The sequence below is a fragment of the Thermobia domestica genome, chromosome 4, assembly GCF_964235325.1.
Source record: "Thermobia domestica chromosome 4, izTheDome1.hap1.1, whole genome shotgun sequence".
In the NCBI taxonomy this organism is placed as follows: Eukaryota; Metazoa; Arthropoda; class Insecta; order Zygentoma; family Lepismatidae; genus Thermobia; species Thermobia domestica.
The window spans coordinates 114,593,542-114,612,484 of NC_137457.1; the positions used below are offsets into that span (position 1 = coordinate 114,593,542).

Below are 18,943 nucleotides of genomic sequence, written 5' to 3' on the forward strand. Positions count from 1 at the left end.
AGCGTACATCTTCGGCATGAACATACCTATTTGAATCTATGTGTTTTCGCCAGTATCGAGGGCGCGACCGCGACCTATACCTCGACCTCGATCACGAGTTCACTTCGGTATCTATGTTTCTACCCTTAGGCCTTTATTTTGACAACTAATGCAAATGTCGGGTGATCCAGACCTGGCTACGCCACTGCTTAGTAGCATGCATTCTTCCTAAACATCATCAGTCTGTTCACTTCCACCTTCAGAAAAAAATTCTATTCTTCAAGTCAAAGAAAACACATTCGTTGCCCTTCGCATCTGGTGTTATTAAAAGTAAAATTATGGTATAATAATACGTGCGATTCAGCGGAAATTTCTGTCCCCTCCTCCTTAAAACAAATCTCATGGGCCCAACCTGTGTGTATGCTCCTCCGTGTTCCAAATAGAAAAATTGAATTTGGATATTTTCTCCAAGACTAATAGCGAGATATAAAATTTCATATCCAGTATTTGTGTACTGGAATTGGTGGAATTGGAAGTAATTGTTTTGTATAAGTATAAATATGCAGAACAGCCATGGATAAATGTTTTGTGCTGCTATATATGAATGTATGAAAATTGTTAGGAAGGTTTATGGATGGATGGAAAATATTCTTCCCAGGTTGGGACAACAGTAATTAAGTAAGTACCAGGGAAAGAAAAACTAGAGACGGGCAATTTCCTTAGCTCTTCCCCTTAAGAATAAACGTTTTGCAAGTAACAAACGTTCTGTGTCTAACGTATGACTGCCTATCGTTCTGAGTGGTTACCTGGATGCGTGAGTACAGAGCAAGTGCGCCTTTGGTGCACGCTGTCCCGGGTTCGATTCCCGGTGGGAGAGCCTTTGTGATTTTAACTCTTCTTGATATTTCTGTGTTCGTGTCCCTGTCGCTCTAGGTAATTGAGAAAGCAAGTTAAAAATGAGTAAAGTAAGTAAAATTAGAAATAAGTAGTTCAAGTTACTGTAACACGTTCGGTGAGTCAGTTGAGTTTTAAAAAAGTAGAGTCGTTGCTTGGTAATCGTGAGTTTGATGGTTCGAGTCCTGTTTAGCCCAGTGCATTTTTTCTCATTGTTAGTTTCCCATATCTGAAGATGTTTCTTCCCCTCTGTAATCATCTGATGCTCTCAACAGAGTTCTCCACTTGAATTCAATAAGTGGTAGTGGGATGCTCTCAGGTTCGGGTGAGCTTTCACATGTCAACTTACACAATCAAAATTTTCGACAAAATATGGATGCTATTCGATCATTTTCTTTCAAACTCTAAATTTGTGTATGTTACTGTATCTCTCTTTCATCATACTTTTATATCTCGTTCTCCAATGTCATCAGCTGTGACATAAGATGGCTTCGGAGCAAAACTTCAAATCATAAAAGCGCTATACCAATGGGCTCACTCTCACTAGGCATTTAATTAAATGTATGTGTTTTCATACTGAAGGCGATTAGCTCTTCCTATCCTCCTGAAGTGACATAATATTTATTCAGACTCTGCAAGGTAGTTTCAGATCAAACGACTGAAAGAGCGTTCACTTCAACAGCAACAGGATTGGACTTTAATGTTTGTGTTAATTTATCTTCACGAATCTGACAAATATCAAGTAATATGTTTGCCCTAAGAACTACATCTGAGATTCATCTCATTTTGGTGAAATGATGTTGTAGACGGTAGTGGGAATTTTGCCCAAGTGTACGGTAATTCTCAGTGCCTGGCGATTACCCGCCTTCTTTTAAAGTTAATTCGGTTTCAAAACTTCCCGGCAAATGCTTCGTACTCAACTGGTGGAGCACTTTAGTCGTAAATCTCCATTTGGGTGTACCATCCAGAAGTGTCCCTTACTGTACAAGAATACTCTGATGTCAATCATAGTTGTCGCCCTTTTGCGTTACACACGACTGCGCTTTGCAGAAAGTCAATGCCATCAATGGAATCTTGGCGCTAAACGCCTATTCATTCTGTGTTGGTTTCGCTTTCCTTTTCATACTTTTTAAAGAAATAATCACTGTTTTTCGCGAACACATATTAACGTTCTCTTTCCCGAGATTCTCCTCCCCTTCAATTTGGATATTCTATTTTGAATTTATCCACATTCAACATTCATTTGTTGATAAATTTATTTGAAATTAGAAAACGGACTAATCGTCTAAGGTTTACGTTACCATCCCGTGTAAGTTTTTCAGTGTCTATATATTCCAACACCTGTTCTATTACGTCTTTTATCATATATTCATGATATTTGCTGTACTTTCTCGGCTCCTGAGTATATGGTAAAATTGTTCACGATACTTTGGCTGTATCACTCACACAATCATTCCTTGTTAAGTTAAGGATTTTTCCATGTGAATATAAACTCTTTCTCATATGCAATAAAATGTATTAAACGTTTGGAAAATGTAAATATTAAAAAAAAAATGTGCGAGCTACATAAATTTGTTGTGTAATGTACTATAAGAATAATAATTTTATTTTTAAGAACATTCACTTTGTATGTTTATTTTGCCAGTAATTAGTTCAGCATGTCTTTATCTGTTACCATATTGCTGTGGAATTTCAATAAATTAGATAATTATCTCCAATGGTTTTCAAATGTTATTCTTCATTATGGATTAATCAGTGGTTTTGTATCTAATTACAATTCTGTGATATAGTATTTGCATTTCGAAAAAAAAACAGTATTGTTTGGAAAATAATAAATGTCGTTCTATCATGTTTTCCGATAACCTTATTTACCTTTAGGTATTTACATAATGGTTATATGTATAATCAATATTTTTCAGACAAGAATTCGCTTATATTTAAAATTTAGATTTATATACTTGGACCTCTAAATATTTTATATATTATGCAGAATTTTCGCTTAATATATGTTAAATTTTTCTGGTATTCTTATTCCAATTTATGTTTTTCAAACGAAATGAAAGAATTGTTTAGAGAATTAAATATAAAGGTTTGTAATCAGTCCCGTATTAACAATAAGACTGAACTCTTGTTTTCTTCCTTTGAGTTTTATAAACTGAACACGACAAGCAAAACTATCTTTGAAAACATATCTTGTATTGTAATTTAACGACACAAAAATTGTTATATAAATAGCTTGCAAATCAATTGCCATAACAAGGATTTGTCACACGTATCGTGTAACACGATTTGCTATATTTTGTGAGGAAGGTAATTATTACTTTATATTTATGTATTACTTTATATTTGCTTCTACACTATTTAGTAATTAAATTATTTCGTAAGTTATCTCTACTAAGGATTTATGTACATAATTATTATATAATGTTTATATTTTAATTCTTACTTAAACAGTTCTGTTTCTTTCCATGTGTCTTTTCCTGATTAACTTCATATCACAAATTGGATAACGAGTAACACGCACTTCTTAATTCTATCCAACAATACTTCTATAATACTTCTATCCAACAATATTTATTTCGACGACAATTGAGTCCAACGCGTAATTTTACATAGATAGAAACAAGAAATTTTAGTCAAAATTCAATGGTTCGCAAAACTAACATTCATATTCAGGTCTGCCTGTTAACTTTAAATATTTCAGAAATGATTTTGTTGAAAAATAGATAACCTGTACAAGATAGCAAACATATTTAATTTATGTAAATTGAGGTCAATAGAAAATGAATACTGTAATTATTGTTCAGATATAGGCATAAAAGAGATGGTAATGCGCCCACAACAGTAGAAATTCAGGTAGAAGTACTGCTGGAAATAACATTAAAGAAAATAATTTATTTTTACGTCGAAGGAACGTAGTGAAGTGTCGTTTAGTGACAAGAGTTTTAAAATAACATATAAACGGAAAATAAACACGACTGTGGTGGCAAAAGAAATGGAATGATAGATCTACATACCCTCATTGTACTGTTGAAGATTTTCGAAAGTTAATTTTAAAAATCACAAGAAACGAGAATGCATAACTCTATTAATTAACATTAGAAAAAGGAATTCAACAGAGATATGTAAGAATTGAAAAAAAAATAATGCAAAGTTGTGATAAGGAATAATGTATTAAATATAAGAATAAGGAAACTTTTATCACGTTAGCAGATAGGAATTTAAGTAGAAAACAGTAAAACATTGCTTTAGAACTTCATAAATAACACGGAAAATAATTGCTTGAGAACCAAAATGCATCTGGTAGATTCTTTACTCCAAAGTCTAACATTGCATAAATGTATAGAGCTTTAGTAAGTTAAAGAAGCACAAAGTTCTCGTTTTGATGATATGTTTGCTAAGTGAAAGTTAACTGGAGAGGGAACATTCAAAATTATATACGTAAGATAGTTTTCGTATTTGCTACAGGAACAAAGTAGCACAGAAGTCGAAGGAGATATTTCTCACACTGTGATAAATATAAGAATATTTTTTCATACATTTTAACAATATATATCATACTTATATTATATTAGATATACTCAAACATTGTCTCAATAAAATTAATAATCTTCTTACTAAGAGTATTATGGATTGAAAGTGAACGTGTAGTTAATAATGACTAAATATTGATCACATACAAGCAACTTCCAAATACCGGATATAATTTGATTCAAGATCCTAGTAAATAAATAATTTATTGAGTTTGGAATAAAACTAAACTATGATTACAAACTAAATGTTACGTAAAATTTCTAAAGCACTCAGTCTGTAACAATGCTAGTCATATTACCAAAATCTGTTGTGCTTAACATACAGTAAAGCCCGTCTCTGTTACTCCAAAAGAAGTTTTAATATTAATATTAAAAATCGGCTAATGACAAGTACTGATTATTTCGTATTAATATAAATGTTTTGAAGAGTATGTAATGAGACAGATGAAGGGTAAAAAGCAGAACTTTGAGATGAATAAGACTTATTTCACGAATGAAATGTGTTGAGGCCGATAAGTTAGCAACATGAAACTCGGTGTATGTCTTCATCATTAAAAAAGGCTGAAACGTGGTTCACAGTTTTCAACAAATCCCGTTGAAGGATAATAAGTTTCATACTTTTGCATCGCTCAATTTCTTATAATGGTAACATTTCATAAATACGGTTGAAAATGGTCTAATCGATTTTAAGAGATTTGTAGTACCAAAAGAGTAGCCAAAGTAATGTCCAAAATCATAGGGGGAAATAATGTTCAGAAATAAGCATTAAGCATATGGTGGATTTTACGTAAATACCTGGTGTGTGGACTTTCTTTTCAAACTTATGGATATGTCAATGAATATTTTTCAACTCAAACTAAATTTATGTCACTTTAATAAAACAAAGTTTATATTTGATATATAGTGGTGTTTTAAATCTCCACCATAAATATAATTTATTATTAAACTTATTCTCAGGTATTTTACCTACATAAGAATGAAGGCTTTAATATTAGTCATATTACATCTTTTATGGTATGACGTTTCCCTCGTAAGGGTATGTCAAGGACATGTAGTTATTATAGCCAAAGTTGGTTTTATGTTAATGAACATCTTACCCGTATCATCACTCCTCTCCCTCCATGTTATCATTCCAACTGTCCCTTAATACCATTAGTTTAGTTTTATCACCAGAGAACGTCATAATTGCATATGAAATATATATTTTACCACTATGTGAAAGTGAGATTTCGGTACGTCACCTGTAATGTTTCGAAATGTTTCTATATATAAGTGAATTATTTGTTCCTTTGTGTCTTTCTTACGTATCTTGTTGTATTATATGTTATACGTACAGGTTCACTCAATTTGCACGAAGTGAATATCCGTGTAAAATCATATGCAGAAATCGAAATCATACTGGGCAAAATCATGTAACTTACTACCAACTAATACATCTTTGGAGGTTCTTAACACGCACCAAACAACAAGTATTCTTCAAGTGAATGGAATATTGAAGCTCTTGAAGGAGTTAACATATGTATAAAGATATTTATATATTTATCTCTAAGACCTACTGTAAGAGAGCTTAGAATGCTGTTAGTAAGTACAGTTAACTATATGATTACAGAAAATGAGTACAAACGAATTATTACACATTTTAAGTTTTCTTCCGTTCGTTTGTAACAATACATGAAAGTACTCTCAAGATTCGTCATGTGGAAATTATTGTTATTGAGACTATAATGAAAGTCGACCCTTGGACCTGCTAGTGAATGTCTCTATAGTTATGATGTTCTTTTGACGCCAACTATTTATTCTCTTCGAAATCAAAACAAGAAAGAACGCTGCACTGTATTCTTAACGTATGCTTTGCAATTTATAGGAATGTTATAGAGAATTTTCTCTTTTCATCCCTCAATGGAGGGGGCGGAAGGTTCTAAATATACAACTTCTTTTAATCCCTCGGGACGGGAAAATTATTAACATTTTTATAAATTCCAGCCAAACTTCAAACGCAAAGAAAAGAAGTACCTTTGCTCGTTTGGGATTGACGCATCTGTACGACTCATGTAACCCGCAAAATTGTAATGAGCAGTCCCCGGCAGATGAAATAAAATGAAACGCAAAAATATATAATTATTAATGATTGTAGTTGTTACTCGCATAGCCCGCACAATCGTGAAGGTACGTCCCGAAAGGGTTAAAGAGGACTTGTTGGTTCTACATGTCCTTTGAAGCTTCAATTAAAGTTTCCTTTCTCATAAAAAAAGTTCCTTTCTTGGAGTGAAGTTTGCCTCATATTTTGGTCACTTATAAACTCACAGCAGTCCTGCTATCTCAGTGATGTTTAATATAGGGTTGCAGATCTTCTCTACATTGCATTTGTGCTGCTACTGCCTGAACCGTGGACAATGGTTTAGCTGTGAATCTTGGTTTACCTCTAAATGAGGAAAAGTAACTGCTATATTAGGCATATTTACACTCGGCAATGAAGAATGAAAAGAATTCTAGACAGGACTATTTAAAATGGCTGTACAAAATAGTCACATTTTGGTCTCACCTTACAATATAGAAAGAAAGTTTAAAAATATACACAGTACAAATCGTTAACCTGAAACATAGACACCTTCTCGCGCATCTAACATTTATGAATTGTTCTCTCCGGATTCCTGTAGAATTAATTCAAATGCAAATTTCTCCGCAGCCCAATTTGTATTGTACTAATTTTAGGGTCACGTACTTAGCATATTTATTATATATATATATATATATATATATATATATATATATATATATATATATATATATACATCCTCACGGCTTCGTCAAGGCTCTATATTTGTATTTTACATTTATTATTGCAACCGGGTGTTTCTGACTTCCGTATACGGTAGCCCGATCATCACCCTTGTTCTTCGCGCACACAGTCATTCAAAAAACTGAAAACGTACTCTGTACCCAAACAGTTTATGGTTGTGAACTCGGAAAGCCTGGTACTTCTGCTTGTCAAGGTCAAAAAGTGGGAAAAAAAGATGTGTAGAATGTAAAGAGGGTGCAACAGTGACTGATGCTTGTAAGGGAACATATTCATTTGTAGTTCGTGCACATTCTGCAAGTAGCGCTACTGTGGCACAACGTGTATTGTAACTGTATAACTCTTGTACACCGCTTGTAGGACTATTGACGTATGTGACGACCGAAACTATGTTGTCAGCTCTGACTGCGATAACGCAATGCCGTGCTGCTTTTGCTTTTCTTTTTTCCCCTTTTTCATTTGTGAGACGCGAAACATGTTGTTTCTGCTTGTTGCACGTGCTGAACGGGTTCCTGCGTGCGAAGTATTTAAGAAGTTGACTACATATTCTTGTTTGCGATAGTTTTAAATTGGTTAACTGTTGAAAAATATACGAAAATAAAGCTGTACTTGTTAAGGTATATTAGTCGAGGACGTAACTACTGCCAGTGTTGATTACAGATTTTCTCGAGGAAGCATTTAATTACAGTAGAGGTGAAAAGGAGACGTCCAATTAGACAGCCCCCCCCCCCTTATCAGACTCAATCGGAAATGGTCTCAATCGTTTGTACACAAATGTACAAGCGAAATTTTCGTTTGTTCACAATTAGGGGCGCCGTCAGAACGAAAACGAAGTGGGAACTGTCTAAATCGTAGCCCCTACCAACATGTCCTATTCAAGCACAAATTGTCGAAATCATTTGTACATCGTTTATACAGAAATGTGCAGGCGAAAATTTCCATTGTACACAATTAGGGGCGCCACCAGGACGAAAATAAAGGGGGTGCTATCTAAATGGTAGCCCCCCACCAACATGTCCAATTCAATCACAAATTGTCACAATCGTTTCTACATCGTTTGTACAGAAATGCGAAGGCGAAATTTTTGTTTGTACACAATTAGGGGCGCCTACAGAACGAAAACAAATTGCGGGTTGTCCAAATGGTAGCCCCCCACCATGTCCAATTCAATCACAAATTTTCGCAATCGTTTTGTACATCCTTTGTACAGAAATGTGCAGGCAAAATTTTCGTTTTACACAATTATTGGCGCCGCCAGAACCAAAACAAATTGGGTGCTGTCTCCGTGGTAGCCCCCGCCATGTCCAATTCAATCACAAATTATCGCAATCATTTGTACTTCGTTTGTACAGAAATGTGCAGGCTAAATTGTCGTTTGTACACAATTAGGGGCGCCAGCAGAACGAAAACAACGTGGGGGGCTGTCAAATTGGTAGCCCCCCACCATGTCCAATTCAATCACAAATTGTTCCAATCGTTTCTACATCGTTTGTACAGAAATGCACAGGCGAAATTTTTGTTTGTACATAATTAGGGGCTCCGCCAGAACAAAAACAATCTGGGGACTATCTAAGTGATACCCCCCACCATGTCCAATTCAATCACAAATTATCGCATTCGTTCCTACATCGCTTCTACAGAAATGTGAAGGCGAAATTTTTGTTTGTACACAGTTAGGGGCGCCGCCAAAATTAAAATAAAGTGGGGTCTGTCTAAATGATAGCCCCACTATGTCGAATTCAATCGCAAATTGTCCCAATCGTTCCTACATCGTTTCTACAGAAATGTGAAGGCGAAATTTTTGTTTGTACACAATTAGGGGCGCCGCCAGAATGAAAACAAAGTGGGGTCTGTCTAAATGATACCCCCCGAAATGTCCAATTCAATCACAAATTTTCGAAATCGTTTCCACATCGTTTCTATAGAAATATGAAGGCTAAATTTTCGTCTGTACGTAATTAAGAGCACCGCCAGAACGAAAACAAAGTGGGGGCTGTCTAAGAGATAGCCATCATCCTTTTCCAATTCAAGCACAAATCGTCGCAATCGTTTGTTACATCATTTGTACTGAAATGTGCAGCGAAGTTTTCGTTTGTACACAATTAGGGACGCCGAAAGAACGAAAACAATGTGAGGGCTGTCTAAATGGTAGCCCCCACCAACATGTCCAATTCAATCACAAATTGTCCCAATCGTTTGTACATCGTTCGTACAGAAATGTGCAGGCGAGATTTTCGTTTGTACACAATTAGGGGCGCCGCCAGAAAGAAAAGAAAGTTGGGGCTGTCTGAATGGTAGCCCTCCCACCATGTTCAATTCAACAACAAACTGTAGCACTTGTTTGTACGCCTTTGTACATAAATGTGCAGCTGAAATTTTCGTTTGCACGTAAATGTGGCCCCGCCAAAACGATAACAAACTATGGGCTCTCTAATTGATAGCCCTCCCACCATGTAGAATTCAACCTCAAACTGTCGCACTTCTCTGTTACGGTTTTGTACAGAAATTTGCAGGGGAAATTTTTGTTTGTACACAATTGCGGGCGCGCCAAAACGATAACAAAGTATAGGCTGCCTAATTGGTAGCACCTCCCTACGTTCGATTCAGAAGAAAATTGTCTCAATTGTTTGTACATCGTTTGAGCAGTAATGCGCAGGCGAAAGTTCTTTTTTCTACGCTATCAGGTGCGTGCACAGAACGAAAAAAAGGGGAGTTGTCTAAGTGCTAGCCCCACCATGTTCAATTGAACCACAAATTTTCGCGATCGTTTATACATCGTTTGTGCAGAAATGTGCAGGTAAAATTTTCGTTTGTATTAAATAATTTACGGATGTGAGTATTTTTAATATCTGCGATCAACGTTGACCGGTTTGAATAACGGTTTCTGAGTTTGAAAATGTTACCTATTACACTAGTCGAAAAAAATTCTTTTTCTCTCACGGAAGAAAATACCTAATTCTATTAGAACTTTTCACGTAGAATTCAAATCTGCAATCAGTTTGTCTCTATTACCCTCATTTTTCCTCTGATAGAAGTGTTTTCGGAAAATTTCCGCTCAAATTTCTTTTCTTTTTCTTTTTTCTTTTTTGAAACATTTTTCATACTTGTAGCTTGGATACCTTAGGTATATAAACGCACAAATTATATTGTATGTTAGCTTTGTTTATACTTAGTAAGCCCTCTGAGTTTCATAAGAATAGCATTATTCTATCTAGAGAAATAAACATATTTATATAAAAAATATGCTATGTGTACTGTACATTTTACAATATTCTTTAGTGCAGATAAAATCACATATAACATCCACGAAAATTACAATATAAGCACGGTTTATATCTTATTGGATTTCAAATAAAACATATTTTCAATGATGTATACACCGTGTCACTATTTTATGTCTACTTAATAAATAATACAAAAGAAGTGAGTGGTATCTTCTTAATAAATGGACACTTACTTAGCTCAACTAATATGTTTAGTTGTTGACTTTCATCTGTGTTTGGTTTCTGGAACATCTCTTTTAAGTGTCCAACGGTAATCAGCTAGCATTTTTGAACTTCACTGTCACTGGTATCTCTTCTCCATGGAGGAAATGTCCTGATGAAAATGTTCCCCATACTCATCACTAACAGCAATAAAGTGTTCAGGATAGAAATGCAGGTGGGAGTCTAGAAAGTGAACTTTAAGGGATATGTTGCAACCCATTTCATTGAATGATTGCCGGAAATCACTCACAATTTCACGGTAATTTGGGGCTTTCTTGTTTCCTAAAAAAATCTCTGTTAAACATTTAAATGGACACCAAGCTGCTTTCTCAACAAGAGTTAAGAGATCCTCAAATTTTTGGTCACGAATCAAACATCTTATTTGGGGGTCTACAAAAATTCCTAGCGTCACTAACCCGAGGAATTTTTTCCTTGAGGTAACAAGATCCTGCATTACTTCTTTCCATTGCCCTAACAAAGTTTTAGAAGAGCCCCAACTTTATGTGAAGAGGAATTAGAATTATTTAATCAGGGCTCACCAGTGAGGAATAAACAGCATTCTTCTGTCCAGGAGTTAATACATGCGTTGGCCATTCCTTCTTGATGTAATGTTCCGCTTTGTTCCTGCTGTCCCATTCGCAGAGGAAACAACAATATTTCGTATAACCAAGATGCAAACCCATTAACAAAGAAATGACTTGTAAATCACAGCAAACGGTCCACTTGTATTTCTCATACTGAATTTTTTCTAACACTATTTCGATGTTTTCATAGGTTTCCTTCATATCAGTTGCATAAGCCAAAGGCACTTGTAATGCACTCCTTCCACAATATTACACAGTGTTATTGACATTTAAATGAAGTTATTGTATGAACAATTTAAGGACTGATAATGTTGCTGTCACCTCTATATGTCCACATAATAAGATAGTACATGGGATCCACTTTTCTCTGGCAGTCCAACAAGTCGTTAAAGTTCTTAGGTTAAGTTATTTCAATTGTGGGCTCGGTTTCTGCAACAGCACATTTCCTAACAGGAACTGAGCCAAAGTTTGGCCAGGCGTCAACGGAGTCGCCACCCTCAAACATAATGGTTCGGGAAATCATTCAGAAGAAAACAGACTCTAGGAGACATGTGAAGCAACATCCTGGAAACTTATTCGAAATGCAAATAATATGGAAAAAGAATATAGACTTGATATATATATTATAACTAAATTTGCAATACTACCATCAACAGAAATATTATTACCGTTCTGAATTCAACAACATTTTAATGCATACAGTCTAAATTAATACAACCACAGGTAAGTACTTTGTCCTGTTACATTAAAACTCCATACTGATACGTTCTCCGTAGTATATAGACATTTTTCTTTATTGACATTTGGTCAATTAGATGAATAGGCTAGCATCTTAGTTAATAAGTATGTAGATTCTGTATAAAATATGTATATAGATAATTCTGTAGATATATATGTTCTTTCTATTTCCGGTTCGGCGTAGGTATATTTACAGCACTCGCTCAGGAAACCATATTAAAACAGCGGGGTAAGTATTTATTTAATCTTCATTTCTTCTAAGAATCATATAAATATATATATAATATTTCCTATATCTATTCGTATCTTTTTTTAATCTTATATATAACTAAATTCTTTTCTCTTCTACTTTCCTTTATACTATATTAAATTACATTATTTTTCTTTATTTTTACAGGTACACAAATCCTCCGCTGCAACGATTATCATTGTTTCTGATTAAAACGAAGCGTAACGCTGTTCTTTGAACCATCTCAGAAGTTGACATCTACAATGATATTACTACATAGCTAATTCAAGCATCCATTCAACAAGCAACCAAATGTTTGAGATCATATATAAATTTAGATTAGATTCCTTGGTTATTGAAATTGTAGGCTGCATAGCGAAAGTTAAAGAGATTAATATATAACATAAAATTTTGACGATTCTAATTGTTTTACATTAGCTCATATCATCCTAAAATAGTGGCAGACATTATAATAAGGGGAGAGAGAAGAAAAATCTCTCCCAAACAAACGTACAACTAGCTATTCATAATTCTTTTCCCACCTTTAGTAATTTCCGACATTTCCATTTTATCTAAACTATTTATTTATTTACGATTCGAAAACATTAATTACTTTTTCTAAATTTATATCATACGGTGCGGACTTGAATCCTTGCCACCACTTTCTAAATATGTAATGCGCTGTGGTGTAGATTCGGTATAGCGGCGCATTACATACTCCACGGTGTCTAAACAAAATTTTATCACTTTATAAAATTTTTTGATATTTAATATTCACATTTTCTCTTGAGTTTTGTGACTAAATAAGGACTAACTCGTATGAAAATTTTATACATTTCCCAACAGTCATCATTTTCTTGTAAAATAACGTAATCACAGTAACAACAACCAGTTAGCTTAAAACAAATCTTAATGACATTATTAATGGTTTTTCAAATTGAACGAGACACTAAATATCAGAACACTTAATAACATTAACACATAATTTCAAAACACATATACCAAAATATAACATCTTTGGAAGTTTAGGGTTAGCTTAGGATTATTCAACCTGTATCAAATACAAATCCTTGCAGTCTTATCCGAAACCATGCTTTACTAGTACCTGTTCTATTTTTTATTTTTCTGTGTTCTTTGTCATTTTCCAAATCTTTCTTTGCTTTATGTCTTTCATGTTTCCAATCTGTTTTTGACTTCCGCCTTCCCATTTTCTTCTTTCCTAAACATATCTTTTTCTTCTTATATTCCTTTTGTCTTTCATTTATGTATTTCATTCTTTTCTTTCTCCACTTCCATTTATGAATGTCTATTTCTTTCTTTCGCCTTACTTCTCCTCTTTGTCTTTCGAATCTTGGTTTACTAAACCTTAGTTCACATTCTGGCAATTGTTTCATTTTTCTTCTCGTCCTTTTCCGGGTTTGGAATCTTGCTTTCTTTATCTTTGGTGTCCAACACGTAGAAACTTCAATTTTCTTTCTTTTTCTTTTCCTCATTCTGTTCCTTTCCGCGAATTTTCTTTTTATTTTCCTTCCTGATGCATTGTTTCTCTTTTGATGGACTTCATGAGGTTCCTTTTTCTTCCTTCGATATCTTTCACATCTTTCAAAATTTGTTTTCTTATACTTCTGTTTCTTTAATCGATACCTTGCTTCTCTTTCTTCTTCCGAATGCTCATTGTTAATGTCGTCTTTCTTTCTAATTACATATTTTTCTTTTTCCTCATGATAATGTTGTCCCGTTTTCTGAAACTGGCATTTCTCCTGTACTTGTATTTGCTTCTTGTAATTGCTCTCCTATTCCATGTGTTGATTTACTTTATCTTCTTGACAGAGAGAGTTACTTCCATCCTCATTTACAATCATTGTCTCATTTTTGATTTGTTCTTCAGTTAAAATATTTGGCTTTCCAGTGTCTTCATTGTCAATAAAATTATCTTGGTGTTTCTCTTTTTCATCTATTTTTCCGATGTTAACTTCGCTGTTCTTCAATTCTTTTACTTTGTCCATCTTGTTATGATAGTAGGATGAGAATTGAGACAAACTAAGACTCATATCCTTTTTCAGTTCTTTCAGAAACTGCATATTCTGTTTGAACATAAACCGCCAAATTTCATACCGGGTCATCTCATTAAAATCAATAACGTCAATACCTTTCTCTATCTTCTCATATTCTTCAGTTGTTGCTTCCCGAGAAACAACAAACGGAATTTCTTCATCATGTGTCCTATTGTGAACTTTCATTAGTTTCTCTTTTGTAGACTTCCTTCTCATTTCTTTTAAGCTTTTTTCCAACTGATCATCACTCTCTTTATTAATCTCTAAACGTTTCTGCTCTCTTCTTTTGTGTTTGTCATCAAAATCTCTCCCTTTTAATTTTTTCCTATCTTCTTGCTTTTTCCCATCTTCTGGTTCACATCTCTCCTCTTTTCTTCCAACTTTTCCACCAGTGCCTTCTTCCTTTTCTCTCTTCTTACTTTTCTCATTTTCAATATCGGAATTTATTTTCTTCTTTTTAGCTTCTATTTTACTATCTTCTCTCTTTTCACTCTTAATATACCTCTTTGGCTTCTTTATTTGCCTGTCTTCTTCTTCAATTTTATCTATAAGTTTGGGTTTTATTCTCTTACTATTGGTTTGTATATTCCAACTTTCCTTCTTCTCTCTATTCTTCTTCTTTTCATCCTCAATATCACATTTCGATTTCTTTCTTTCTTTCTTCTGATTTTCAGTATCGCTTACCGTTTTCTTCCTTTCCTTTTTAGCCTTTACATCTTCTGTATCACTTCCAGTTTTCTTTCCTTCTTTTCTCGAATTATCGTTTTCAGTATCAATTATTGTTTTCTTTCTTTCTTTTTGGCCTTTTCTTCTTCATTATCGCTTCTTATTTTCTTCCATTCTTTTTTCACATACTTTTCTTTAGTATCGCTTCTTATTTTCGTTCGAACTTTCTTCGCGTTCTCTTCATTCTTCCTCGAGTCTTTCTTACATTTTGCGACATCATTTCTGCTAATTGTCGTCTCCTTCTTCTCTTCTTTGTGTCTATGCTTCATCTTTTCTTTCTGCTTTGCTTCACTCTTACAATTATCTTTATCTTTTCTTTTATCCCTTTTTATTTTTTCTTCTTTGTCGTAAATTTTATGTTTTCTCTTTTTCTTCTCATCTTTTATATCGCTTTGACTTTTCTTTACTTATTTCTTTTCCCGTACATATTCTGTTTTATCTTTTATTGTTATCTCCTTCTTTTCAACCATATTCTTCTTTATTCTTTTTCTCTCCTTTTCCTTCTCTTCACTTTCAACATCTTTTAATTTGATTCTTTCTTTTTCTTCTTGGTGTTTGCGTTTTCTTTCTCGTTTGTCTTCTTTTTCACCTTCTTTAGAATTCTTATATTTACTAATATCACGAACAATTGCCATTATTTTCTTCTGATTATAGCTCGGAAGATCTTCATCTTCTTCCCCTTTTCATATCTGCCATTTTTTTCTTTCTTTTTTTCAAAATATTCAAATTTCTTTTCCCTGGTCACTACCACATTGTTCCTGTTTTCCACAACGTTGTTGTCACAATCCAATCCTGATGACTGGGATCGCCATTTAACTGTAATGCACTCCTTCCACAATATTAAACAGTGTTATTGACATTTAAATGAAGTTATTGTATGAACAATTTAAGGACTGATAATGTTGCTGTCACCTCTATATGTCCACATAATAAGATGGTACATGGGATCCACTTTTCTCTGGCAGTCCAACAAGTCGTTACAGTTCTTAGGTTAAGTTATTTCAATTGTGGGCTCGGTTTCTGCAACAGGACATTTCCTAACAGGAACTGAGCCAAAGTTTGGCCAGGCGTCAACGGAGTCGCCACCCTCACACATAATGGTTCGGGAAATCATTCAGAAGAAAACAGACTCTAGGAGACATGTGAAGCAACATCCTGGGAACTTATTCGAAACGCAAATAATATGAAAAAAAAAAATATAGACTTGATATATATATTATAACTAAATTTGCAATACTACCATCAACAGAAATATTATTACCGTTCTGAATTCAACAACATTTTAATGCATACAGTCTAAATTAATACAACCACAGGTAAGTACTTTGTCCTGTTACATTAAAACTCCATACTGATATGTTCTCCGTAGTATATAGACATTTTTCTTTATTGACATTTGGTCAATTAGATGAATAGGCTAGCATCTTAGTTGATAAGTATGTAGATTCTGTATAAAATATGTATATAAATAATTCTGTAGATATATATGTTCTTTCTATTTCCGGTTCGGCGTAGGTATATTTACAGCACTCGCTCAGGAAACCATATTAAAACAGCGGGGTAAGTATTTATTTAATCTTCATTTCTTCTAAGAATCATATAAATATATATATAATATTTCCTATATCTATTCGTATCTTTTTTTAATCTTATATATAACTAAATTCTTTTCTCTTCTACTTTCCTTTATACTATATTAAATTACATTATTTTTCTTTATTTTTACAGGTACACAAATCCTCCGTTGCAACGATTATCATTGTTTCTGATTAAAACGAAGCGTAACGCTGTTCTTTGAACCATCTCAGAAGTTGACATCTACAATGATATTACTACATAGCTAATTCAAGCATCCATTCAACAAGCAACCAAATGTTTGAGATCATATATAAATTTAGATTAGATTCCTTGGTTATTGAAATTGTAGGCTGCATAGCGAAAGTTAAAGAGATTAATATATAACATAAAATTTTGACGATTCTAATTGTTTTACATTAGCTCATATCATCCTAAAATAGTGGCAGACATTATAATAAGGGGAGAGAGAAGAAAAATCACTCCCGAACAAACGTACAACTAGCTATTCATAATTCTTTTCCCACCTTTAGTAATTTCCGACATTTCCATTTTATCTAAACTATTTATTTATTTACGATTCGAGAACATTAATTACTTTTTCTAAATTTATATCATACGGTGCGGACTTGAATCCTTGCCACCACTTTCTAAATATGTAATGCGCTGTGGTGTAGATTCGGTATAGCATTACACACTGAAGGAAATTTGTTGCCATTGTGCAAAAGGACAGCCTTAAAACTAGTTTTGGAAGAGTCAATAAGCAATCTCCACTCTGTATTCATATGTGCATGTCCAAGTGTATCCATCACAGCACAGATATTATTACAACTTTGTATGAAGGTTTCGAAAAATACACACTTTAGTGTCACGATGGAGCAGATTCCAGCCTTAAGTTTAGAATCAAGAAGTTGTGTATGTGTCTTGGAGAGTTTTAAATCCCGTACGAGGTCATTTAGTTCACCTGGAGTTATCAGATGGGGATCCAATGTAGATGTGCTTCCTACATAAGTAGGATCATCATCTTCATTTGGAACTTCAATAGTTGCCTCAAGTACGTAATCCTCATTTACCGTAAGATGAGGAGGAGGTACTGGTACAGGTAATTCTGCACTGTGTGGAACTGGCCTAATTGCTGATGGCAAATTAGGTTACTGTACTGTGTGGTTAGATTTACTGCTTATTTCTTTTATCTGTGTCATACAAAAGTAGCAGTCTGAAGAATGATCTTTTGGTTCCCTCCAGATCATCGGTACTGCGAAGTTCATGTTTCGTCCACCATTTACCCACCCAGTCAGACCTTTCACGCAAATACAACAAATGTAGTGAGGAACCCAGTTCTTATCCTGGTCTCCTACACAGCAACTAAAATATAACTGATAACACTTCCTCACAAGTGGAGTAAAACATCAACGTTGTGATTTAAATATCAGCTCCCCACATACATAACAGAAATTGTTCGGTTTATTTACAGACTTCCTCGACATCTTGTATCCTGTAAGGTATCACACACACACACACACACACACACACACATACACACACAGAGGAATCTACACCCCATCAAATTCCCACAAAATCCCTCTAGAAGTTCCCTCATACAAAAATGGTGACATGGTGTACACATCATTGAAAATGTTTTATTGGAAGTCCAATGAGGTATAAACCCTGGTACATTGTAATTTTCGTGGAAATTATATGTGTTGAAGACCGACCCGACCCTACCCGTGACCCGAATTGACTAACCCGACCCGACAACTCGACCCGAGCTGACCCGATTGGCCAAACCCAAAGTGACCCCAGTGAACCAACACGAGGTGACCTAACCCGACAACCGACCCGAGTGACCTGACCTTATAATCTAACCAGTTTGGGAGAGCTAGAACCTTACAAAACTGCCACCAGAAAAAAAATTATGACCAATTCTTATGCATAAACCATTGTTTCGGCTTTTTTTATTTGTAGTATAATTATCCTCCTCCTCAGTGTTCTGCCATTAATGACAGGCCAGTTTCCGTGAACTATGTAAGAAGCTTCCATTTTTGCGATTTCCCGCTAATATCTGCATCGCAACCCAACATAAAGTACCACACTACTTGTTACAATCTATCAATTGCAACCTTCTTACACACTCTCGCTCTCCTGATATCACCCCCTTTACTACATCTCTCAGAATGCAATCCCTTAGCAAGGTCGAAACTTGTGATCCGTCCATCTTTTCGCTTCATTATATCGTCTAATATTGCTCTCGTCTCTTACATTTTTTCAGCATTTCCGAATTCGTACCCTGCTAACATCTTCTTTATTTTACTCCACATCCAAATTTCCATGGTTAAAATTTAGGCAATC

General features: G+C 34.5%; 1 long non-coding RNA gene across 1 annotated transcript in view; it reads left to right on the forward strand.

Annotated features, from left to right (window-relative positions):
• Positions 1 to 3,051: 3,051 nt before the first annotated feature.
• Positions 3,052 to 18,943, forward strand: part of LOC145683348 (uncharacterized) — a 290,622-nt gene continuing 274,730 nt past the window's right edge. Inside the window, exon 1 of the long non-coding RNA XR_014131056.1 lies at positions 3,052 to 3,183. This is a non-coding gene — a long non-coding RNA (uncharacterized LOC145683348). The remainder of the gene's footprint in view (positions 3,184 to 18,943) is intronic.